Raw genomic sequence first — 25263 nt, 5'->3', positions numbered from 1 at the left:
CTTTCTCAGCTCAGTGGTATCTTTTTCTTCTCCTGGGCTGAGTGCCGCTCGCACGCACGCACGCACGCACGCACGCAGCCAGCGATATAATTGAAACTGCAAAATAACTGGACGTCCAGCTTGAGAGACAGCTTTCAATTGCAATAGGCGTTTCCGAAACATTAACTCCTCGTTTCTTTCGGGGGAGGAGCAGCTTGAGAGACAGCTTTCAATTGCAATCGGCACTCCTGAAACATTAACGCCTTGTTGCTTGCGACAGTTAACCCAGCCATTAACATGACAACGGACAGGGCCCAGTCAGGGAGCAGCTTGAGAGACAGCTTTCAATCGGCACTCCTGAAACATTAACGCCTTGTTGCTTGCGACAGTTAACCCAGCCATTAACATGACAACGGACAGGGCCCAGTGAGGGAGCAGCTTGAGAGACAGCTTTCAATCGGCACTTCCGAAACATTAACGCCTCGTTTCTTTCGGGGGAGGAGCAGCTTGAGAGACAGCTTTCAATTGCAATCGGCACTCCTGAAACATTAACGCCTTGTTGCTTGCGACAGTTAACCCAGCCATTAACACGTCTTGTCTTTTTATTTCCCATCTCCAGCCAGCCAGCCAGGCAGGCAGCCGAGCCACAGCCAGCATCTGCAGTATTTTCTTTTGATTGGTCTTGCCTGCTGTGGAAGGAATGTTTAAACACGAGCTGCTGATTGTCAGCACCTCACCTCTTTCTCGATTGTCTGTTGCAATCTCACTCACTCACTCACTCACTCACTCACTCACTGTGAGACACGTCACGTCACGTCCCTAGTTTACCTTAAAGAGGTTTCCTTCCACGGCAGTTCGTTAGTGACGGAGAATGAGTAACGTAGGTCCGTTGAGACCCAACCCTCTCCCATCTGATTGGTGGCCTACTGGCAAAGTTACCAATCTGTCACGCAGTCCGAGCAAGAAAGGAGAAAACGGCAACTTCTTTCAACTGATCCACTGTTGCAATTAGAAACGGTGGCAAAAATGTGCCCAGAACGGCAGTGCTGCGAGACTGCTTTAAACACAGTCAGGCAGAGAAAAAAGAAGGAGGGCAAACAGGACCCAAGATCAATTCGCATCGAGCGCGGTATCGCTTCTCGGCCTTTTGGCTAAGATCAAGTGGTCAAGTGGGGGAAGGCAACCATTTGGAGCCTTCCTGCCATTGTATGCCGGGGGGATGCAGTCAGGGAGAAATCCCCTCGGGCAGAGTGTAGAGCTTTGGCATGTAGAGCTTTGGCTTGATGTAATGTCACTGCAAGGAATCTGGAATGAATCTGTAAGGCAATAAGGCACCCCAGAGTGTCAGAAAAAAAAAAAAAAAAAAAAAAAAAAAAAAAAAAAAAAAAAAAAAAAAATCTGTTCTTATCAGTTTAATATCTGATACGTCCCCTATCTGGGGACCATATATTAAATTGATTTTTGGAACAGGGAGATGGAATAGGGGCTTGCTCCGTCCACTCCACGCATCGACCCAGTATTGCAGTGTCTCTGGGAACGGTGCACCTCCCTGTGGGGAGATATTCAAAAAGAAAAACAGCTCGTTCCCAGCGTCTCTGTACATGTGTGTGTGTGTATGTATTATTAGTGAGAATAAAGCATATATATTGCACTGACTTTCTCAGCTCAGTGGTATCTTTTTCTTCTCCTGGGCTGAGTGCCGCTCGCACGCACGCACGCACGCACGCACGCAGCCAGCGATATAATTGAAACTGCAAAATAACTGGACGTCCAGCTTGAGAGACAGCTTTCAATTGCAATAGGCGTTTCCGAAACATTAACTCCTCGTTTCTTTCGGGGGAGGAGCAGCTTGAGAGACAGCTTTCAATTGCAATCGGCACTCCTGAAACATTAACGCCTTGTTGCTTGCGACAGTTAACCCAGCCATTAACATGACAACGGACAGGGCCCAGTCAGGGAGCAGCTTGAGAGACAGCTTTCAATCGGCACTCCTGAAACATTAACGCCTTGTTGCTTGCGACAGTTAACCCAGCCATTAACATGACAACGGACAGGGCCCAGTGAGGGAGCAGCTTGAGAGACAGCTTTCAATCGGCACTTCCGAAACATTAACGCCTCGTTTCTTTCGGGGGAGGAGCAGCTTGAGAGACAGCTTTCAATTGCAATCGGCACTCCTGAAACATTAACGCCTTGTTGCTTGCGACAGTTAACCCAGCCATTAACACGTCTTGTCTTTTTATTTCCCATCTCCAGCCAGCCAGCCAGGCAGGCAGCCGAGCCACAGCCAGCATCTGCAGTATTTTCTTTTGATTGGTCTTGCCTGCTGTGGAAGGAATGTTTAAACACGAGCTGCTGATTGTCAGCACCTCACCTCTTTCTCGATTGTCTGTTGCAATCTCACTCACTCACTCACTCACTCACTCACTGTGAGACACGTCACGTCACGTCCCTAGTTTACCTTAAAGAGGTTTCCTTCCACGGCAGTTCGTTAGTGACGGAGAATGAGTGACGTAGGTCCGTTGAGACCCAACCCTCTCCCATCTGATTGGTGGCCTACTGGCAAAGTTACCAATCTGTCACGCAGTCCGAGCAAGAAAGGAGAAAACGGCAACTTCTTTCAACTGATCCACTGTTGCAATTAGAAACGGTGGCAAAAATGTGCCCAGAACGGCAGTGCTGCGAGACTGCTTTAAACACAGTCAGGCAGAGAAAAAAGAAGGAGGGCAAACAGGACCCAAGATCAATTCGCATCGAGCGCGGTATCGCTTCTCGGCCTTTTGGCTAAGATCAAGTGGTCAAGTGGGGGAAGGCAACCATTTGGAGCCTTCCTGCCATTATATGCCGGGGGGATGCAGTCAGGGAGAAATCCCCTCGGGCAGAGTGTAGAGCTTTGGCTTGTAGAGCTTTGGCTTGATGTAATGTCACTGCAAGGAATCTGGAATGAATCTGTAAGGCAATAAGGCACCCCAGAGTGTCAGAAAAAAAAAAAAAAAAAAATCTGTTCTTATCAGTTTAATATCTGATACGTCCCCTATCTGGGGACCATATATTAAATTGATTTTTGGAACAGGGAGATGGAATAGGGGCTTGCTCCGTCCACTCCACGCATCGACCCAGTATTGCAGTGTCTCTGGGAACGGTGCACCTCCCTGTGGGGAGATATTCAAAAAGAAAAACAGCTCGTTCCCAGCGTCTCTGTACATGTGTGTGTGTGTATGTATTATTAGTGAGAATAAAGCATATATATTGCACTGACTTTCTCAGCTCAGTGGTATCTTTTTCTTCTCCTGGGCTGAGTGCCGCTCGCACGCACGCACGCACGCACGCACGCAGCCAGCGATATAATTGAAACTGCAAAATAACTGGACGTCCAGCTTGAGAGACAGCTTTCAATTGCAATAGGCGTTTCCGAAACATTAACTCCTCGTTTCTTTCGGGGGAGGAGCAGCTTGAGAGACAGCTTTCAATTGCAATCGGCACTCCTGAAACATTAACGCCTTGTTGCTTGCGACAGTTAACCCAGCCATTAACATGACAACGGACAGGGCCCAGTCAGGGAGCAGCTTGAGAGACAGCTTTCAATCGGCACTCCTGAAACATTAACGCCTTGTTGCTTGCGACAGTTAACCCAGCCATTAACATGACAACGGACAGGGCCCAGTGAGGGAGCAGCTTGAGAGACAGCTTTCAATCGGCACTTCCGAAACATTAACGCCTCGTTTCTTTCGGGGGAGGAGCAGCTTGAGAGACAGCTTTCAATTGCAATCGGCACTCCTGAAACATTAACGCCTTGTTGCTTGCGACAGTTAACCCAGCCATTAACACGTCTTGTCTTTTTATTTCCCATCTCCAGCCAGCCAGCCAGGCAGGCAGCCGAGCCACAGCCAGCATCTGCAGTATTTTCTTTTGATTGGTCTTGCCTGCTGTGGAAGGAATGTTTAAACACGAGCTGCTGATTGTCAGCACCTCACCTCTTTCTCGATTGTCTGTTGCAATCTCACTCACTCACTCACTCACTCACTCACTCACTCACTCACTGTGAGACACGTCACGTCACGTCCCTAGTTTACCTTAAAGAGGTTTCCTTCCACGGCAGTTCGTTAGTGACGGAGAATGAGTGACGTAGGTCCGTTGAGACCCAACCCTCTCCCATCTGATTGGTGGCCTACTGGCAAAGTTACCAATCTGTCACGCAGTCCGAGCAAGAAAGGAGAAAACGGCAACTTCTTTCAACTGATCCACTGTTGCAATTAGAAACGGTGGCAAAAATGTGCCCAGAACGGCAGTGCTGCGAGACTGCTTTAAACACAGTCAGGCAGAGAAAAAAGAAGGAGGGCAAACAGGACCCAAGATCAATTCGCATCGAGCGCGGTATCGCTTCTCGGCCTTTTGGCTAAGATCAAGTGGTCAAGTGGGGGAAGGCAACCATTTGGAGCCTTCCTGCCATTGTATGCCGGGGGGATGCAGTCAGGGAGAAATCCCCTCGGGCAGAGTGTAGAGCTTTGGCTTGTAGAGCTTTGGCTTGATGTAATGTCACTGCAAGGAATCTGGAATGAATCTGTAAGGCAATAAGGCACCCCAGAGTGTCAGGAAAAAAAAAAAAAAAAAAAAAAAAATCTGTTCTTATCAGTTTAATATCTGATACGTCCCCTATCTGGGGACCATATATTAAATTGATTTTTGGAACAGGGAGATGGAATAGGGGCTTGCTCCGTCCACTCCACGCATCGACCCAGTATTGCAGTGTCTCTGGGAACGGTGCACCTCCCTGTGGGGAGATATTCAAAAAGAAAAACAGCTCGTTCCCAGCGTCTCTGTACATGTGTGTGTGTGTATGTATTATTAGTGAGAATAAAGCATATATATTGCACTGACTTTCTCAGCTCAGTGGTATCTTTTTCTTCTCCTGGGCTGAGTGCCGCTCGCACGCACGCACGCACGCACGCACGCACGCACGCAGCCAGCGATATAATTGAAACTGCAAAATAACTGGACGTCCAGCTTGAGAGACAGCTTTCAATTGCAATAGGCGTTTCCGAAACATTAACTCCTCGTTTCTTTCGGGGGAGGAGCAGCTTGAGAGACAGCTTTCAATTGCAATCGGCACTCCTGAAACATTAACGCCTTGTTGCTTGCGACAGTTAACCCAGCCATTAACATGACAACGGACAGGGCCCAGTCAGGGAGCAGCTTGAGAGACAGCTTTCAATCGGCACTCCTGAAACATTAACGCCTTGTTGCTTGCGACAGTTAACCCAGCCATTAACATGACAACGGACAGGGCCCAGTGAGGGAGCAGCTTGAGAGACAGCTTTCAATCGGCACTTCCGAAACATTAACGCCTCGTTTCTTTCGGGGGAGGAGCAGCTTGAGAGACAGCTTTCAATTGCAATCGGCACTCCTGAAACATTAACGCCTTGTTGCTTGCGACAGTTAACCCAGCCATTAACACGTCTTGTCTTTTTATTTCCCATCTCCAGCCAGCCAGCCAGGCAGGCAGCCGAGCCACAGCCAGCATCTGCAGTATTTTCTTTTGATTGGTCTTGCCTGCTGTGGAAGGAATGTTTAAACACGAGCTGCTGATTGTCAGCACCTCACCTCTTTCTCGATTGTCTGTTGCAATCTCACTCACTCACTCACTCACTCACTCACTGTGAGACACGTCACGTCACGTCCCTAGTTTACCTTAAAGAGGTTTCCTTCCACGGCAGTTCGTTAGTGACGGAGAATGAGTGACGTAGGTCCGTTGAGACCCAACCCTCTCCCATCTGATTGGTGGCCTACTGGCAAAGTTACCAATCTGTCACGCAGTCCGAGCAAGAAAGGAGAAAACGGCAACTTCTTTCAACTGATCCACTGTTGCAATTAGAAACGGTGGCAAAAATGTGCCCAGAACGGCAGTGCTGCGAGACTGCTTTAAACACAGTCAGGCAGAGAAAAAAGAAGGAGGGCAAACAGGACCCAAGATCAATTCGCATCGAGCGCGGTATCGCTTCTCGGCCTTTTGGCTAAGATCAAGTGGTCAAGTGGGGGAAGGCAACCATTTGGAGCCTTCCTGCCATTGTATGCCGGGGGGATGCAGTCAGGGAGAAATCCCCTCGGGCAGAGTGTAGAGCTTTGGCTTGTAGAGCTTTGGCTTGATGTAATGTCACTGCAAGGAATCTGGAATGAATCTGTAAGGCAATAAGGCACTCCAGAGTGTCAGGAAAAAAAAAAAAAAAAAAAAAAAAAAAAAAAAAAAAAAAAAAAAAAAAAAAATCTGTTCTTATCAGTTTAATATCTGATACGTCCCCTATCTGGGGACCATATATTAAATTGATTTTTGGAACAGGGAGATGGAATAGGGGCTTGCTCCGTCCACTCCACGCATCGACCCAGTATTGCAGTGTCTCTGGGAACGGTGCACCTCCCTGTGGGGAGATATTCAAAAAGAAAAACAGCTCGTTCCCAGCGTCTCTGTACATGTGTGTGTGTGTATGTATTATTAGTGAGAATAAAGCATATATATTGCACTGACTTTCTCAGCTCAGTGGTATCTTTTTCTTCTCCTGGGCTGAGTGCCGCTCGCACGCACGCACGCACGCACGCACGCAGCCAGCGATATAATTGAAACTGCAAAATAACTGGACGTCCAGCTTGAGAGACAGCTTTCAATTGCAATAGGCGTTTCCGAAACATTAACTCCTCGTTTCTTTCGGGGGAGGAGCAGCTTGAGAGACAGCTTTCAATTGCAATCGGCACTCCTGAAACATTAACGCCTTGTTGCTTGCGACAGTTAACCCAGCCATTAACATGACAACGGACAGGGCCCAGTCAGGGAGCAGCTTGAGAGACAGCTTTCAATCGGCACTCCTGAAACATTAACGCCTTGTTGCTTGCGACAGTTAACCCAGCCATTAACATGACAACGGACAGGGCCCAGTGAGGGAGCAGCTTGAGAGACAGCTTTCAATCGGCACTTCCGAAACATTAACGCCTCGTTTCTTTCGGGGGAGGAGCAGCTTGAGAGACAGCTTTCAATTGCAATCGGCACTCCTGAAACATTAACGCCTTGTTGCTTGCGACAGTTAACCCAGCCATTAACACGTCTTGTCTTTTTATTTCCCATCTCCAGCCAGCCAGCCAGGCAGGCAGCCGAGCCACAGCCAGCATCTGCAGTATTTTCTTTTGATTGGTCTTGCCTGCTGTGGAAGGAATGTTTAAACACGAGCTGCTGATTGTCAGCACCTCACCTCTTTCTCGATTGTCTGTTGCAATCTCACTCACTCACTCACTCACTCACTCACTCACTGTGAGACACGTCACGTCACGTCCCTAGTTTACCTTAAAGAGGTTTCCTTCCACGGCAGTTCGTTAGTGACGGAGAATGAGTAACGTAGGTCCGTTGAGACCCAACCCTCTCCCATCTGATTGGTGGCCTACTGGCAAAGTTACCAATCTGTCACGCAGTCCGAGCAAGAAAGGAGAAAACGGCAACTTCTTTCAACTGATCCACTGTTGCAATTAGAAACGGTGGCAAAAATGTGCCCAGAACGGCAGTGCTGCGAGACTGCTTTAAACACAGTCAGGCAGAGAAAAAAGAAGGAGGGCAAACAGGACCCAAGATCAATTCGCATCGAGCGCGGTATCGCTTCTCGGCCTTTTGGCTAAGATCAAGTGGTCAAGTGGGGGAAGGCAACCATTTGGAGCCTTCCTGCCATTGTATGCCGGGGGGATGCAGTCAGGGAGAAATCCCCTCGGGCAGAGTGTAGAGCTTTGGCATGTAGAGCTTTGGCTTGATGTAATGTCACTGCAAGGAATCTGGAATGAATCTGTAAGGCAATAAGGCACCCCAGAGTGTCAGAAAAAAAAAAAAAAAAAAAAAAAAAAAAAAAAAAAAAAAAAAAAAAAAATCTGTTCTTATCAGTTTAATATCTGATACGTCCCCTATCTGGGGACCATATATTAAATTGATTTTTGGAACAGGGAGATGGAATAGGGGCTTGCTCCGTCCACTCCACGCATCGACCCAGTATTGCAGTGTCTCTGGGAACGGTGCACCTCCCTGTGGGGAGATATTCAAAAAGAAAAACAGCTCGTTCCCAGCGTCTCTGTACATGTGTGTGTGTGTATGTATTATTAGTGAGAATAAAGCATATATATTGCACTGACTTTCTCAGCTCAGTGGTATCTTTTTCTTCTCCTGGGCTGAGTGCCGCTCGCACGCACGCACGCACGCACGCACGCAGCCAGCGATATAATTGAAACTGCAAAATAACTGGACGTCCAGCTTGAGAGACAGCTTTCAATTGCAATAGGCGTTTCCGAAACATTAACTCCTCGTTTCTTTCGGGGGAGGAGCAGCTTGAGAGACAGCTTTCAATTGCAATCGGCACTCCTGAAACATTAACGCCTTGTTGCTTGCGACAGTTAACCCAGCCATTAACATGACAACGGACAGGGCCCAGTCAGGGAGCAGCTTGAGAGACAGCTTTCAATCGGCACTCCTGAAACATTAACGCCTTGTTGCTTGCGACAGTTAACCCAGCCATTAACATGACAACGGACAGGGCCCAGTGAGGGAGCAGCTTGAGAGACAGCTTTCAATCGGCACTTCCGAAACATTAACGCCTCGTTTCTTTCGGGGGAGGAGCAGCTTGAGAGACAGCTTTCAATTGCAATCGGCACTCCTGAAACATTAACGCCTTGTTGCTTGCGACAGTTAACCCAGCCATTAACACGTCTTGTCTTTTTATTTCCCATCTCCAGCCAGCCAGCCAGGCAGGCAGCCGAGCCACAGCCAGCATCTGCAGTATTTTCTTTTGATTGGTCTTGCCTGCTGTGGAAGGAATGTTTAAACACGAGCTGCTGATTGTCAGCACCTCACCTCTTTCTCGATTGTCTGTTGCAATCTCACTCACTCACTCACTCACTCACTCACTCACTGTGAGACACGTCACGTCACGTCCCTAGTTTACCTTAAAGAGGTTTCCTTCCACGGCAGTTCGTTAGTGACGGAGAATGAGTGACGTAGGTCCGTTGAGACCCAACCCTCTCCCATCTGATTGGTGGCCTACTGGCAAAGTTACCAATCTGTCACGCAGTCCGAGCAAGAAAGGAGAAAACGGCAACTTCTTTCAACTGATCCACTGTTGCAATTAGAAACGGTGGCAAAAATGTGCCCAGAACGGCAGTGCTGCGAGACTGCTTTAAACACAGTCAGGCAGAGAAAAAAGAAGGAGGGCAAACAGGACCCAAGATCAATTCGCATCGAGCGCGGTATCGCTTCTCGGCCTTTTGGCTAAGATCAAGTGGTCAAGTGGGGGAAGGCAACCATTTGGAGCCTTCCTGCCATTGTATGCCGGGGGGATGCAGTCAGGGAGAAATCCCCTCGGGCAGAGTGTAGAGCTTTGGCTTGTAGAGCTTTGGCTTGATGTAATGTCACTACAAGGAATCTGGAATGAATCTGTAAGGCAATAAGGCACCCCAGAGTGTCAGGAAAAAAAAAAAAAAAAAAATCTGTTCTTATCAGTTTAATATCTGATACGTCCCCTATCTGGGGACCATATATTAAATTGATTTTTGGAACAGGGAGATGGAATAGGGGCTTGCTCCGTCCACTCCACGCATCGACCCAGTATTGCAGTGTCTCTGGGAACGGTGCACCTCCCTGTGGGGAGATATTCAAAAAGAAAAACAGCTCGTTCCCAGCGTCTCTGTACATGTGTGTGTGTGTATGTATTATTAGTGAGAATAAAGCATATATATTGCACTGACTTTCTCAGCTCAGTGGTATCTTTTTCTTCTCCTGGGCTGAGTGCCGCTCGCACGCACGCACGCACGCACGCACGCAGCCAGCGATATAATTGAAACTGCAAAATAACTGGACGTCCAGCTTGAGAGACAGCTTTCAATTGCAATAGGCGTTTCCGAAACATTAACTCCTCGTTTCTTTCGGGGGAGGAGCAGCTTGAGAGACAGCTTTCAATTGCAATCGGCACTCCTGAAACATTAACGCCTTGTTGCTTGCGACAGTTAACCCAGCCATTAACATGACAACGGACAGGGCCCAGTCAGGGAGCAGCTTGAGAGACAGCTTTCAATCGGCACTCCTGAAACATTAACGCCTTGTTGCTTGCGACAGTTAACCCAGCCATTAACATGACAACGGACAGGGCCCAGTGAGGGAGCAGCTTGAGAGACAGCTTTCAATCGGCACTTCCGAAACATTAACGCCTCGTTTCTTTCGGGGGAGGAGCAGCTTGAGAGACAGCTTTCAATTGCAATCGGCACTCCTGAAACATTAACGCCTTGTTGCTTGCGACAGTTAACCCAGCCATTAACACGTCTTGTCTTTTTATTTCCCATCTCCAGCCAGCCAGCCAGGCAGGCAGCCGAGCCACAGCCAGCATCTGCAGTATTTTCTTTTGATTGGTCTTGCCTGCTGTGGAAGGAATGTTTAAACACGAGCTGCTGATTGTCAGCACCTCACCTCTTTCTCGATTGTCTGTTGCAATCTCACTCACTCACTCACTCACTCACTCACTGTGAGACACGTCACGTCACGTCCCTAGTTTACCTTAAAGAGGTTTCCTTCCACGGCAGTTCGTTAGTGACGGAGAATGAGTGACGTAGGTCCGTTGAGACCCAACCCTCTCCCATCTGATTGGTGGCCTACTGGCAAAGTTACCAATCTGTCACGCAGTCCGAGCAAGAAAGGAGAAAACGGCAACTTCTTTCAACTGATCCACTGTTGCAATTAGAAACGGTGGCAAAAATGTGCCCAGAACGGCAGTGCTGCGAGACTGCTTTAAACACAGTCAGGCAGAGAAAAAAGAAGGAGGGCAAACAGGACCCAAGATCAATTCGCATCGAGCGCGGTATCGCTTCTCGGCCTTTTGGCTAAGATCAAGTGGTCAAGTGGGGGAAGGCAACCATTTGGAGCCTTCCTGCCATTATATGCCGGGGGGATGCAGTCAGGGAGAAATCCCCTCGGGCAGAGTGTAGAGCTTTGGCTTGTAGAGCTTTGGCTTGATGTAATGTCACTGCAAGGAATCTGGAATGAATCTGTAAGGCAATAAGGCACCCCAGAGTGTCAGAAAAAAAAAAAAAAAAAAATCTGTTCTTATCAGTTTAATATCTGATACGTCCCCTATCTGGGGACCATATATTAAATTGATTTTTGGAACAGGGAGATGGAATAGGGGCTTGCTCCGTCCACTCCACGCATCGACCCAGTATTGCAGTGTCTCTGGGAACGGTGCACCTCCCTGTGGGGAGATATTCAAAAAGAAAAACAGCTCGTTCCCAGCGTCTCTGTACATGTGTGTGTGTGTATGTATTATTAGTGAGAATAAAGCATATATATTGCACTGACTTTCTCAGCTCAGTGGTATCTTTTTCTTCTCCTGGGCTGAGTGCCGCTCGCACGCACGCACGCACGCACGCACGCAGCCAGCGATATAATTGAAACTGCAAAATAACTGGACGTCCAGCTTGAGAGACAGCTTTCAATTGCAATAGGCGTTTCCGAAACATTAACTCCTCGTTTCTTTCGGGGGAGGAGCAGCTTGAGAGACAGCTTTCAATTGCAATCGGCACTCCTGAAACATTAACGCCTTGTTGCTTGCGACAGTTAACCCAGCCATTAACATGACAACGGACAGGGCCCAGTCAGGGAGCAGCTTGAGAGACAGCTTTCAATCGGCACTCCTGAAACATTAACGCCTTGTTGCTTGCGACAGTTAACCCAGCCATTAACATGACAACGGACAGGGCCCAGTGAGGGAGCAGCTTGAGAGACAGCTTTCAATCGGCACTTCCGAAACATTAACGCCTCGTTTCTTTCGGGGGAGGAGCAGCTTGAGAGACAGCTTTCAATTGCAATCGGCACTCCTGAAACATTAACGCCTTGTTGCTTGCGACAGTTAACCCAGCCATTAACACGTCTTGTCTTTTTATTTCCCATCTCCAGCCAGCCAGCCAGGCAGGCAGCCGAGCCACAGCCAGCATCTGCAGTATTTTCTTTTGATTGGTCTTGCCTGCTGTGGAAGGAATGTTTAAACACGAGCTGCTGATTGTCAGCACCTCACCTCTTTCTCGATTGTCTGTTGCAATCTCACTCACTCACTCACTCACTCACTCACTCACTCACTCACTGTGAGACACGTCACGTCACGTCCCTAGTTTACCTTAAAGAGGTTTCCTTCCACGGCAGTTCGTTAGTGACGGAGAATGAGTGACGTAGGTCCGTTGAGACCCAACCCTCTCCCATCTGATTGGTGGCCTACTGGCAAAGTTACCAATCTGTCACGCAGTCCGAGCAAGAAAGGAGAAAACGGCAACTTCTTTCAACTGATCCACTGTTGCAATTAGAAACGGTGGCAAAAATGTGCCCAGAACGGCAGTGCTGCGAGACTGCTTTAAACACAGTCAGGCAGAGAAAAAAGAAGGAGGGCAAACAGGACCCAAGATCAATTCGCATCGAGCGCGGTATCGCTTCTCGGCCTTTTGGCTAAGATCAAGTGGTCAAGTGGGGGAAGGCAACCATTTGGAGCCTTCCTGCCATTGTATGCCGGGGGGATGCAGTCAGGGAGAAATCCCCTCGGGCAGAGTGTAGAGCTTTGGCTTGTAGAGCTTTGGCTTGATGTAATGTCACTGCAAGGAATCTGGAATGAATCTGTAAGGCAATAAGGCACCCCAGAGTGTCAGAAAAAAAAAAAAAAAAAAAAAAAAAAAAAAAATCTGTTCTTATCAGTTTAATATCTGATACGTCCCCTATCTGGGGACCATATATTAAATTGATTTTTGGAACAGGGAGATGGAATAGGGGCTTGCTCCGTCCACTCCACGCATCGACCCAGTATTGCAGTGTCTCTGGGAACGGTGCACCTCCCTGTGGGGAGATATTCAAAAAGAAAAACAGCTCGTTCCCAGCGTCTCTGTACATGTGTGTGTGTGTATGTATTATTAGTGAGAATAAAGCATATATATTGCACTGACTTTCTCAGCTCAGTGGTATCTTTTTCTTCTCCTGGGCTGAGTGCCGCTCGCACGCACGCACGCACGCACGCACGCAGCCAGCGATATAATTGAAACTGCAAAATAACTGGACGTCCAGCTTGAGAGACAGCTTTCAATTGCAATAGGCGTTTCCGAAACATTAACTCCTCGTTTCTTTCGGGGGAGGAGCAGCTTGAGAGACAGCTTTCAATTGCAATCGGCACTCCTGAAACATTAACGCCTTGTTGCTTGCGACAGTTAACCCAGCCATTAACATGACAACGGACAGGGCCCAGTCAGGGAGCAGCTTGAGAGACAGCTTTCAATCGGCACTCCTGAAACATTAACGCCTTGTTGCTTGCGACAGTTAACCCAGCCATTAACATGACAACGGACAGGGCCCAGTGAGGGAGCAGCTTGAGAGACAGCTTTCAATCGGCACTTCCGAAACATTAACGCCTCGTTTCTTTCGGGGGAGGAGCAGCTTGAGAGACAGCTTTCAATTGCAATCGGCACTCCTGAAACATTAACGCCTTGTTGCTTGCGACAGTTAACCCAGCCATTAACACGTCTTGTCTTTTTATTTCCCATCTCCAGCCAGCCAGCCAGGCAGGCAGCCGAGCCACAGCCAGCATCTGCAGTATTTTCTTTTGATTGGTCTTGCCTGCTGTGGAAGGAATGTTTAAACACGAGCTGCTGATTGTCAGCACCTCACCTCTTTCTCGATTGTCTGTTGCAATCTCACTCACTCACTCACTCACTCACTCACTCACTCACTGTGAGACACGTCACGTCACGTCCCTAGTTTACCTTAAAGAGGTTTCCTTCCACGGCAGTTCGTTAGTGACGGAGAATGAGTGACGTAGGTCCGTTGAGACCCAACCCTCTCCCATCTGATTGGTGGCCTACTGGCAAAGTTACCAATCTGTCACGCAGTCCGAGCAAGAAAGGAGAAAACGGCAACTTCTTTCAACTGATCCACTGTTGCAATTAGAAACGGTGGCAAAAATGTGCCCAGAACGGCAGTGCTGCGAGACTGCTTTAAACACAGTCAGGCAGAGAAAAAAGAAGGAGGGCAAACAGGACCCAAGATCAATTCGCATCGAGCGCGGTATCGCTTCTCGGCCTTTTGGCTAAGATCAAGTGGTCAAGTGGGGGAAGGCAACCATTTGGAGCCTTCCTGCCATTGTATGCCGGGGGGATGCAGTCAGGGAGAAATCCCCTCGGGCAGAGTGTAGAGCTTTGGCTTGTAGAGCTTTGGCTTGATGTAATGTCACTGCAAGGAATCTGGAATGAATCTGTAAGGCAATAAGGCACCCCAGAGTGTCAGAAAAAAAAAAAAAAAAAAAAAAAAAAAAAAAATCTGTTCTTATCAGTTTAATATCTGATACGTCCCCTATCTGGGGACCATATATTAAATTGATTTTTGGAACAGGGAGATGGAATAGGGGCTTGCTCCGTCCACTCCACGCATCGACCCAGTATTGCAGTGTCTCTGGGAACGGTGCACCTCCCTGTGGGGAGATATTCAAAAAGAAAAACAGCTCGTTCCCAGCGTCTCTGTACATGTGTGTGTGTGTATGTATTATTAGTGAGAATAAAGCATATATATTGCACTGACTTTCTCAGCTCAGTGGTATCTTTTTCTTCTCCTGGGCTGAGTGCCGCTCGCACGCACGCACGCACGCACGCACGCAGCCAGCGATATAATTGAAACTGCAAAATAACTGGACGTCCAGCTTGAGAGACAGCTTTCAATTGCAATAGGCGTTTCCGAAACATTAACTCCTCGTTTCTTTCGGGGGAGGAGCAGCTTGAGAGACAGCTTTCAATTGCAATCGGCACTCCTGAAACATTAACGCCTTGTTGCTTGCGACAGTTAACCCAGCCATTAACATGACAACGGACAGGGCCCAGTCAGGGAGCAGCTTGAGAGACAGCTTTCAATCGGCACTCCTGAAACATTAACGCCTTGTTGCTTGCGACAGTTAACCCAGCCATTAACATGACAACGGACAGGGCCCAGTGAGGGAGCAGCTTGAGAGACAGCTTTCAATCGGCACTTCCGAAACATTAACGCCTCGTTTCTTTCGGGGGAGGAGCAGCTTGAGAGACAGCTTTCAATTGCAATCGGCACTCCTGAAACATTAACGCCTTGTTGCTTGCGACAGTTAACCCAGCCATTAACACGTCTTGTCTTTTTATTTCCCATCTCCAGCCAGCCAGCCAGGCAGGCAGCCGAGCCACAGCCAGCATCTGCAGTATTTTCTTTTGATTGGTCTTGCCTGCTGTGGAAGGAATGTTTAAACACGAGCTGCTGATTGTCAGCACCTCACCTCTTTCTCGATTGTCTGTTGCAATCTCACTCACTCACTCACTCACTCACTCACTCACTCACTCACTGTGAGACACGTCACGTCACGTCCCTAGTTTACCTTAAAGAGGTTTCCTTCCACGGCAGTTCGTTAGTGACGGAGAATGAGTGACGTAGGTCCGTTGAGACCCAACCCTCTCCCATCTGATTGGTGGCCTACTGGCAAAGTTACCAATCTGTCACGCAGTCCGAGCAAGAAAGGAGAAAACGGCAACTTCTTTCAACTGATCCACTGTTGCAATTAGAAACGGTGGCAAAAATGTGCCCAGAACGGCAGTGCTGCGAGACTGCTTTAAACACAGTCAGGCAGAGAAAAAAGAAGGAGGGCAAACAGGACCCAAGATCAATTCGCATCGAGCGCGGTATCGCTTCTCGGCCTTTTGGCTAAGATCAAGTGTAGTATCTGTTCTTATCAGTTTAATATCTGATACGTCCCCTATCTGGGGACCATATATTAAATTGATTTTTGGAACAGGGAGATGGAATAGGGGCTTGCTCCGTCCACTCCACGCATCGACCCAGTATTGCAGTGTCTCTGGGAACGGTGCACCTCCCTGTGGGGAGATATTCAAAAAGAAAAACAGCTCGTTCCCAGCGTCTCTGTACATGTGTGTGTGTGTATGTATTATTAGTGAGAATAAAGCATATATATTGCACTGACTTTCTCAGCTCAGTGGTATCTTTTTCTTCTCCTGGGCTGAGTGCCGCTCGCACGCACGCACGCACGCACGCACGCAGCCAGCGATATAATTGAAACTGCAAAATAACTGGACGTCCAGCTTGAGAGACAGCTTTCAATTGCAATAGGCGTTTCCGAAACATTAACTCCTCGTTTCTTTCGGGGGAGGAGCAGCTTGAGAGACAGCTTTCAATTGCAATCGGCACTCCTGAAACATTAACGCCTTGTTGCTTGCGACAGTTAACCCAGCCATTAACATGACAACGGACAGGGCCCAGTCAGGGAGCAGCTTGAGAGACAGCTTTCAATCGGCACTCCTGAAACATTAACGCCTTGTTGCTTGCGACAGTTAACCCAGCCATTAACATGACAACGGACAGGGCCCAGTGAGGGAGCAGCTTGAGAGACAGCTTTCAATCGGCACTTCCGAAACATTAACGCCTCGTTTCTTTCGGGGGAGGAGCAGCTTGAGAGACAGCTTTCAATTGCAATCGGCACTCCTGAAACATTAACGCCTTGTTGCTTGCGACAGTTAACCCAGCCATTAACACGTCTTGTCTTTTTATTTCCCATCTCCAGCCAGCCAGCCAGGCAGGCAGCCGAGCCACAGCCAGCATCTGCAGTATTTTCTTTTGATTGGTCTTGCCTGCTGTGGAAGGAATGTTTAAACACGAGCTGCTGATTGTCAGCACCTCACCTCTTTCTCGATTGTCTGTTGCAATCTCACTCACTCACTCACTCACTCACTCACTCACTCACTCACTGTGAGACACGTCACGTCACGTCCCTAGTTTACCTTAAAGAGGTTTCCTTCCACGGCAGTTCGTTAGTGACGGAGAATGAGTGACGTAGGTCCGTTGAGACCCAACCCTCTCCCATCTGATTGGTGGCCTACTGGCAAAGTTACCAATCTGTCACGCAGTCCGAGCAAGAAAGGAGAAAACGGCAACTTCTTTCAACTGATCCACTGTTGCAATTAGAAACGGTGGCAAAAATGTGCCCAGAACGGCAGTGCTGCGAGACTGCTTTAAACACAGTCAGGCAGAGAAAAAAGAAGGAGGGCAAACAGGACCCAAGATCAATTCGCATCGAGCGCGGTATCGCTTCTCGGCCTTTTGGCTAAGATCAAGTGTAGTATCTGTTCTTATCAGTTTAATATCTGATACGTCCCCTATCTGGGGACCATATATTAAATTGATTTTTGGAACAGGGAGATGGAATAGGGGCTTGCTCCGTCCACTCCACGCATCGACCCAGTATTGCAGTGTCTCTGGGAACGGTGCACCTCCCTGTGGGGAGATATTCAAAAAGAAAAACAGCTCGTTCCCAGCGTCTCTGTACATGTGTGTGTGTGTATGTATTATTAGTGAGAATAAAGCATATATATTGCACTGACTTTCTCAGCTCAGTGGTATCTTTTTCTTCTCCTGGGCTGAGTGCCGCTCGCACGCACGCACGCACGCACGCACGCAGCCAGCGATATAATTGAAACTGCAAAATAACTGGACGTCCAGCTTGAGAGACAGCTTTCAATTGCAATAGGCGTTTCCGAAACATTAACTCCTCGTTTCTTTCGGGGGAGGAGCAGCTTGAGAGACAGCTTTCAATTGCAATCGGCACTCCTGAAACATTAACGCCTTGTTGCTTGCGACAGTTAACCCAGCCATTAACATGACAACGGACAGGGCCCAGTCAGGGAGCAGCTTGAGAGACAGCTTTCAATCGGCACTCCTGAAACATTAACGCCTTGTTGCTTGCGACAGTTAACCCAGCCATTAACATGACAACGGACAGGGCCCAGTGAGGGAGCAGCTTGAGAGACAGCTTTCAATCGGCACTTCCGAAACATTAACGCCTCGTTTCTTTCGGGGGAGGAGCAGCTTGAGAGACAGCTTTCAATTGCAATCGGCACTCCTGAAACATTAACGCCTTGTTGCTTGCGACAGTTAACCCAGCCATTAACACGTCTTGTCTTTTTATTTCCCATCTCCAGCCAGCCAGCCAGGCAGGCAGCCGAGCCACAGCCAGCATCTGCAGTATTTTCTTTTGATTGGTCTTGCCTGCTGTGGAAGGAATGTTTAAACACGAGCTGCTGATTGTCAGCACCTCACCTCTTTCTCGATTGTCTGTTGCAATCTCACTCACTCACTCACTCACTCACTCACTCACTGTGAGACACGTCACGTCACGTCCCTAGTTTACCTTAAAGAGGTTTCCTTCCACGGCAGTTCGTTAGTGACGGAGAATGAGTGACGTAGGTCCGTTGAGACCCAACCCTCTCCCATCTGATTGGTGGCCTACTGGCAAAGTTACCAATCTGTCACGCAGTCCGAGCAAGAAAGGAGAAAACGGCAACTTCTTTCAACTGATCCACTGTTGCAATTAGAAACGGTGGCAAAAATGTGCCCAGAACGGCAGTGCTGCGAGACTGCTTTAAACACAGTCAGGCAGAGAAAAAAGAAGGAGGGCAAACAGGACCCAAGATCAATTCGCATCGAGCGCGGTATCGCTTCTCGGCCTTTTGGCTAAGATCAAGTGTAGTATCTGTTCTTATCAGTTTAATATCTGATACGTCCCCTATCTGGGGACCATATATTAAATTGATTTTTGGAACAGGGAGATGGAATAGGGGCTTGCTCCGTCCACTCCACGCATCGACCCAGTATTGCAGTGTCTCTGGGAACGGTGCACCTCCCTGTGGGGAGATATTCAAAAAGAAAAACAGCTCGTTCCCAGCGTCTCTGTACATGTGTGTGTGTGTATGTATTATTAGTGAGAATAAAGCATATATATTGCACTGACTTTCTCAGCTCAGTGGTATCTTTTTCTTCTCCTGGGCTGAGTGCCGCTCGCACGCACGCACGCACGCACGCACGCAGCCAGCGATATAATTGAAACTGCAAAATAACTGGACGTCCAGCTTGAGAGACAGCTTTCAATTGCAATAGGCGTTTCCGAAACATTAACTCCTCGTTTCTTTCGGGGGAGGAGCAGCTTGAGAGACAGCTTTCAATTGCAATCGGCACTCCTGAAACATTAACGCCTTGTTGCTTGCGACAGTTAACCCAGCCATTAACATGACAACGGACAGGGCCCAGTCAGGGAGCAGCTTGAGAGACAGCTTTCAATCGGCACTCCTGAAACATTAACGCCTTGTTGCTTGCGACAGTTAACCCAGCCATTAACATGACAACGGACAGGGCCCAGTGAGGGAGCAGCTTGAGAGACAGCTTTCAATCGGCACTTCCGAAACATTAACGCCTCGTTTCTTTCGGGGGAGGAGCAGCTTGAGAGACAGCTTTCAATTGCAATCGGCACTCCTGAAACATTAACGCCTTGTTGCTTGCGACAGTTAACCCAGCCATTAACACGTCTTGTCTTTTTATTTCCCATCTCCAGCCAGCCAGCCAGGCAGGCAGCCGAGCCACAGCCAGCATCTGCAGTATTTTCTTTTGATTGGTCTTGCCTGCTGTGGAAGGAATGTTTAAACACGAGCTGCTGATTGTCAGCACCTCACCTCTTTCTCGATTGTCTGTTGCAATCTCACTCACTCACTCACTCACTCACTCACTCACTCACTGTGAGACACGTCACGTCACGTCCCTAGTTTACCTTAAAGAGGTTTCCTTCCACGGCAGTTCGTTAGTGACGGAGAATGAGTGACGTAGGTCCGTTGAGACCCAACCCTCTCCCATCTGATTGGTGGCCTACTGGCAAAGTTACCAATCTGTCACGCAGTCCGAGCAAGAAAGGAGAAAACGGCAACTTCTTTCAACTGATCCACTGTTGCAATTAGAAACAGTGGCAAAAATGTGCCCAGAACGGCAGTGCTGCGAGACTGCTTTAAACACAGTCAGGCAGAGAAAAAAGAAGGAGGGCAAACAGGACCCAAGATCAATTCGCATCGAGCGCGGTATCGCTTCTCGGCCTTTTGGCTAAGATCAAGTGGTCAAGTGGGGGAAGGCAACCTTTTGGAGCCTTCCTGCCATTGTATGCCGGGGGGATGCAGTCAGGGAGAAATCCCCTCGGGCAGAGTGTAGAGCTTTGGCTTGTAGAGCTTTGGCTTGATGTAATGTCACTGCAAGGAATCTGGAATGAATCTGTAAGGCAATAAGGCACCCCAGAGTGTCAGAAAAAAAAAAAAAAAAAAAAAAAAAAAAAAAAATCTGTTCTTATCAGTTTAATATCTGATACGTCCCCTATCTGGGGACCATATATTAAATTGATTTTTGGAACAGGGAGATGGAATAGGGGCTTGCTCCGTCCACTCCACGCATCGACCCAGTATTGCAGTGTCTCTGGGAACGGTGCACCTCCCTGTGGGGAGATATTCAAAAAGAAAAACAGCTCGTTCCCAGCGTCTCTGTACATGTGTGTGTGTGTATGTATTATTAGTGAGAATAAAGCATATATATTGCACTGACTTTCTCAGCTCAGTGGTATCTTTTTCTTCTCCTGGGCTGAGTGCCGCTCGCACGCACGCACGCACGCACGCACGCAGCCAGCGATATAATTGAAACTGCAAAATAACTGGACGTCCAGCTTGAGAGACAGCTTTCAATTGCAATAGGCGTTTCCGAAACATTAACTCCTCGTTTCTTTCGGGGGAGGAGCAGCTTGAGAGACAGCTTTCAATTGCAATCGGCACTCCTGAAACATTAACGCCTTGTTGCTTGCGACAGTTAACCCAGCCATTAACATGACAACGGACAGGGCCCAGTCAGGGAGCAGCTTGAGAGACAGCTTTCAATCGGCACTCCTGAAACATTAACGCCTTGTTGCTTGCGACAGTTAACCCAGCCATTAACATGACAACGGACAGGGCCCAGTGAGGGAGCAGCTTGAGAGACAGCTTTCAATCGGCACTTCCGAAACATTAACGCCTCGTTTCTTTCGGGGGAGGAGCAGCTTGAGAGACAGCTTTCAATTGCAATCGGCACTCCTGAAACATTAACGCCTTGTTGCTTGCGACAGTTAACCCAGCCATTAACACGTCTTGTCTTTTTATTTCCCATCTCCAGCCAGCCAGCCAGGCAGGCAGCCGAGCCACAGCCAGCATCTGCAGTATTTTCTTTTGATTGGTCTTGCCTGCTGTGGAAGGAATGTTTAAACACGAGCTGCTGATTGTCAGCACCTCACCTCTTTCTCGATTGTCTGTTGCAATCTCACTCACTCACTCACTCACTCACTCACTCACTGTGAGACACGTCACGTCACGTCCCTAGTTTACCTTAAAGAGGTTTCCTTCCACGGCAGTTCGTTAGTGACGGAGAATGAGTGACGTAGGTCCGTTGAGACCCAACCCTCTCCCATCTGATTGGTGGCCTACTGGCAAAGTTACCAATCTGTCACGCAGTCCGAGCAAGAAAGGAGAAAACGGCAACTTCTTTCAACTGATCCACTGTTGCAATTAGAAACGGTGGCAAAAATGTGCCCAGAACGGCAGTGCTGCGAGACTGCTTTAAACACAGTCAGGCAGAGAAAAAAGAAGGAGGGCAAACAGGACCCAAGATCAATTCGCATCGAGCGCGGTATCGCTTCTCGGCCTTTTGGCTAAGATCAAGTGTAGTATCTGTTCTTATCAGTTTAATATCTGATACGTCCCCTATCTGGGGACCATATATTAAATTGATTTTTGGAACAGGGAGATGGAATAGGGGCTTGCTCCGTCCACTCCACGCATCGACCCAGTATTGCAGTGTCTCTGGGAACGGTGCACCTCCCTGTGGGGAGATATTCAAAAAGAAAAACAGCTCGTTCCCAGCGTCTCTGTACATGTGTGTGTGTGTATGTATTATTAGTGAGAATAAAGCATATATATTGCACTGACTTTCTCAGCTCAGTGGTATCTTTTTCTTCTCCTGGGCTGAGTGCCGCTCGCACGCACGCACGCACGCACGCACGCAGCCAGCGATATAATTGAAACTGCAAAATAACTGGACGTCCAGCTTGAGAGACAGCTTTCAATTGCAATAGGCGTTTCCGAAACATTAACTCCTCGTTTCTTTCGGGGGAGGAGCAGCTTGAGAGACAGCTTTCAATTGCAATCGGCACTCCTGAAACATTAACGCCTTGTTGCTTGCGACAGTTAACCCAGCCATTAACATGACAACGGACAGGGCCCAGTCAGGGAGCAGCTTGAGAGACAGCTTTCAATCGGCACTCCTGAAACATTAACGCCTTGTTGCTTGCGACAGTTAACCCAGCCATTAACATGACAACGGACAGGGCCCAGTGAGGGAGCAGCTTGAGAGACAGCTTTCAATCGGCACTTCCGAAACATTAACGCCTCGTTTCTTTCGGGGGAGGAGCAGCTTGAGAGACAGCTTTCAATTGCAATCGGCACTCCTGAAACATTAACGCCTTGTTGCTTGCGACAGTTAACCCAGCCATTAACACGTCTTGTCTTTTTATTTCCCATCTCCAGCCAGCCAGCCAGGCAGGCAGCCGAGCCACAGCCAGCATCTGCAGTATTTTCTTTTGATTGGTCTTGCCTGCTGTGGAAGGAATGTTTAAACACGAGCTGCTGATTGTCAGCACCTCACCTCTTTCTCGATTGTCTGTTGCAATCTCACTCACTCACTCACTCACTCACTCACTCACTGTGAGACACGTCACGTCACGTCCCTAGTTTACCTTAAAGAGGTTTCCTTCCACGGCAGTTCGTTAGTGACGGAGAATGAGTGACGTAGGTCCGTTGAGACCCAACCCTCTCCCATCTGATTGGTGGCCTACTGGCAAAGTTACCAATCTGTCACGCAGTCCGAGCAAGAAAGGAGAAAACGGCAACTTCTTTCAACTGATCCACTGTTGCAATTAGAAACGGTGGCAAAAATGTGCCCAGAACGGCAGTGCTGCGAGACTGCTTTAAACACAGTCAGGCAGAGAAAAAAGAAGGAGGGCAAACAGGACCCAAGATCAATTCGCATCGAGCGCGGTATCGCTTCTCGGCCTTTTGGCTAAGATCAAGTGGTCAAGTGGGGGAAGGCAACCATTTGGAGCCTTCCTGCCATTGTATGCCGGGGGGATGCAGTCAGGGAGAAATCCCCTCGGGCAGAGTGTAGAGCTTTGGCTTGTAGAGCTTTGGCTTGATGTAATGTCACTGCAAGGAATCTGGAATGAATCTGTAAGGCAATAAGGCACCCCAGAGTGTCAGAAAAAAAAAAAAAAAAATCTGTTCTTATCAGTTTAATATCTGATACGTCCCCTATCTGGGGACCATATATTAAATTGATTTTTGGAACAGGGAGATGGAATAGGGGCTTGCTCCGTCCACTCCACGCATCGACCCAGTATTGCAGTGTCTCTGGGAACGGTGCACCTCCCTGTGGGGAGATATTCAAAAAGAAAAACAGCTCGTTCCCAGCGTCTCTGTACATGTGTGTGTGTGTATGTATTATTAGTGAGAATAAAGCATATATATTGCACTGACTTTCTCAGCTCAGTGGTATCTTTTTCTTCTCCTGGGCTGAGTGCCGCTCGCACGCACGCACGCACGCACGCACGCAGCCAGCGATATAATTGAAACTGCAAAATAACTGGACGTCCAGCTTGAGAGACAGCTTTCAATTGCAATAGGCGTTTCCGAAACATTAACTCCTCGTTTCTTTCGGGGGAGGAGCAGCTTGAGAGACAGCTTTCAATTGCAATCGGCACTCCTGAAACATTAACGCCTTGTTGCTTGCGACAGTTAACCCAGCCATTAACATGACAACGGACAGGGCCCAGTCAGGGAGCAGCTTGAGAGACAGCTTTCAATCGGCACTCCTGAAACATTAACGCCTTGTTGCTTGCGACAGTTAACCCAGCCATTAACATGACAACGGACAGGGCCCAGTGAGGGAGCAGCTTGAGAGACAGCTTTCAATCGGCACTTCCGAAACATTAACGCCTCGTTTCTTTCGGGGGAGGAGCAGCTTGAGAGACAGCTTTCAATTGCAATCGGCACTCCTGAAACATTAACGCCTTGTTGCTTGCGACAGTTAACCCAGCCATTAACACGTCTTGTCTTTTTATTTCCCATCTCCAGCCAGCCAGCCAGGCAGGCAGCCGAGCCACAGCCAGCATCTGCAGTATTTTCTTTTGATTGGTCTTGCCTGCTGTGGAAGGAATGTTTAAACACGAGCTGCTGATTGTCAGCACCTCACCTCTTTCTCGATTGTCTGTTGCAATCTCACTCACTCACTCACTCACTCACTCACTCACTCACTCACTCACTGTGAGACACGTCACGTCACGTCCCTAGTTTACCTTAAAGAGGTTTCCTTCCACGGCAGTTCGTTAGTGACGGAGAATGAGTGACGTAGGTCCGTTGAGACCCAACCCTCTCCCATCTGATTGGTGGCCTACTGGCAAAGTTACCAATCTGTCACGCAGTCCGAGCAAGAAAGGAGAAAACGGCAACTTCTTTCAACTGATCCACTGTTGCAATTAGAAACGGTGGCAAAAATGTGCCCAGAACGGCAGTGCTGCGAGACTGCTTTAAACACAGTCAGGCAGAGAAAAAAGAAGGAGGGCAAACAGGACCCAAGATCAATTCGCATCGAGCGCGGTATCGCTTCTCGGCCTTTTGGCTAAGATCAAGTGGTCAAGTGGGGGAAGGTAACCATTTGGAGCCTTCCTGCCATTGTATGCCGGGGGGATGCAGTCAGGGAGAAATCCCCTCGGGCAGAGTGTAGAGCTTTGGCTTGTAGAGCTTTGGCTTGATGTAATGTCACTGCAAGGAATCTGGAATGAATCTGTAAGGCAATAAGGCACCCCAGAGTGTCGGAAAAAAAAAAAAAAAAATCTGTTCTTATCAGTTTAATATCTGATACGTCCCCTATCTGGGGACCATATATTAAATTGATTTTTGGAACAGGGAGATGGAATAGGGGCTTGCTCCGTCCACTCCACGCATCGACCCAGTATTGCAGTGTCTCTGGGAACGGTGCACCTCCCTGTGGGGAGATATTCAAAAAGAAAAACAGCTCGTTCCCAGCGTCTCTGTACATGTGTGTGTGTGTATGTATTATTAGTGAGAATAAAGCATATATATTGCACTGACTTTCTCAGCTCAGTGGTATCTTTTTCTTCTCCTGGGCTGAGTGCCGCTCGCACGCACGCACGCACGCACGCACGCAGCCAGCGATATAATTGAAACTGCAAAATAACTGGACGTCCAGCTTGAGAGACAGCTTTCAATTGCAATAGGCGTTTCCGAAACATTAACTCCTCGTTTCTTTCGGGGGAGGAGCAGCTTGAGAGACAG

At 48.4% G+C, this 25263-nt stretch overlaps 4 non-coding genes and 12 pseudogenes across 4 annotated transcripts; all 16 read left to right on the top strand.

Moving 5' to 3' along the window:
• The first annotated feature begins 1358 nt into the window (after positions 1-1358).
• On the top strand, positions 1359-1529 carry LOC137328618 (U2 spliceosomal RNA; annotated as a pseudogene).
• Positions 1530-2923: 1394 nt separating this feature from the next.
• Positions 2924-3129, top strand: LOC137328360 (U2 spliceosomal RNA; annotated as a pseudogene).
• Positions 3130-4535: 1406 nt separating this feature from the next.
• Positions 4536-4748, top strand: LOC137328454 (U2 spliceosomal RNA; annotated as a pseudogene).
• Positions 4749-6219: 1471 nt separating this feature from the next.
• Positions 6220-6390, top strand: LOC137328617 (U2 spliceosomal RNA; annotated as a pseudogene).
• Positions 6391-7853: 1463 nt separating this feature from the next.
• LOC137328616 (U2 spliceosomal RNA) lies at positions 7854-8024 on the top strand (annotated as a pseudogene).
• A 1398-nt stretch (positions 8025-9422) lies between these two features.
• Positions 9423-9629, top strand: LOC137328370 (U2 spliceosomal RNA; annotated as a pseudogene).
• A 1394-nt stretch (positions 9630-11023) lies between these two features.
• LOC137328359 (U2 spliceosomal RNA) lies at positions 11024-11229 on the top strand (annotated as a pseudogene).
• Positions 11230-12635: 1406 nt separating this feature from the next.
• LOC137328486 (U2 spliceosomal RNA) lies at positions 12636-12854 on the top strand (annotated as a pseudogene).
• A 1402-nt stretch (positions 12855-14256) lies between these two features.
• On the top strand, positions 14257-14475 carry LOC137328485 (U2 spliceosomal RNA; annotated as a pseudogene).
• Positions 14476-15698: 1223 nt separating this feature from the next.
• LOC137330437 (U2 spliceosomal RNA) lies at positions 15699-15889 on the top strand. The gene has a single exon (XR_010965041.1). It is a non-coding gene; the product is annotated as a U2 spliceosomal RNA (small nuclear RNA).
• Positions 15890-17112: 1223 nt separating this feature from the next.
• On the top strand, positions 17113-17303 carry LOC137330425 (U2 spliceosomal RNA). Its single transcript, XR_010965040.1, has one exon. It is a non-coding gene; the product is annotated as a U2 spliceosomal RNA (small nuclear RNA).
• A 1215-nt stretch (positions 17304-18518) lies between these two features.
• Positions 18519-18709, top strand: LOC137330413 (U2 spliceosomal RNA). The gene has a single exon (XR_010965039.1). It is a non-coding gene; the product is annotated as a U2 spliceosomal RNA (small nuclear RNA).
• A 1402-nt stretch (positions 18710-20111) lies between these two features.
• On the top strand, positions 20112-20331 carry LOC137328489 (U2 spliceosomal RNA; annotated as a pseudogene).
• Positions 20332-21546: 1215 nt separating this feature from the next.
• Positions 21547-21737, top strand: LOC137330401 (U2 spliceosomal RNA). Its single transcript, XR_010965038.1, has one exon. It is a non-coding gene; the product is annotated as a U2 spliceosomal RNA (small nuclear RNA).
• A 1398-nt stretch (positions 21738-23135) lies between these two features.
• LOC137328346 (U2 spliceosomal RNA) lies at positions 23136-23339 on the top strand (annotated as a pseudogene).
• A 1410-nt stretch (positions 23340-24749) lies between these two features.
• On the top strand, positions 24750-24953 carry LOC137328353 (U2 spliceosomal RNA; annotated as a pseudogene).
• The last annotated feature ends 310 nt before the right edge of the window (positions 24954-25263 follow it).

This window comes from Heptranchias perlo, chromosome 12, assembly GCF_035084215.1.
Source record: "Heptranchias perlo isolate sHepPer1 chromosome 12, sHepPer1.hap1, whole genome shotgun sequence".
Taxonomy (NCBI): Eukaryota; Metazoa; Chordata; class Chondrichthyes; order Hexanchiformes; family Hexanchidae; genus Heptranchias; species Heptranchias perlo.
Note: the sequence above shows the minus strand (reverse complement) of the source record. Positions and strands in the feature narration are given on the sequence as shown.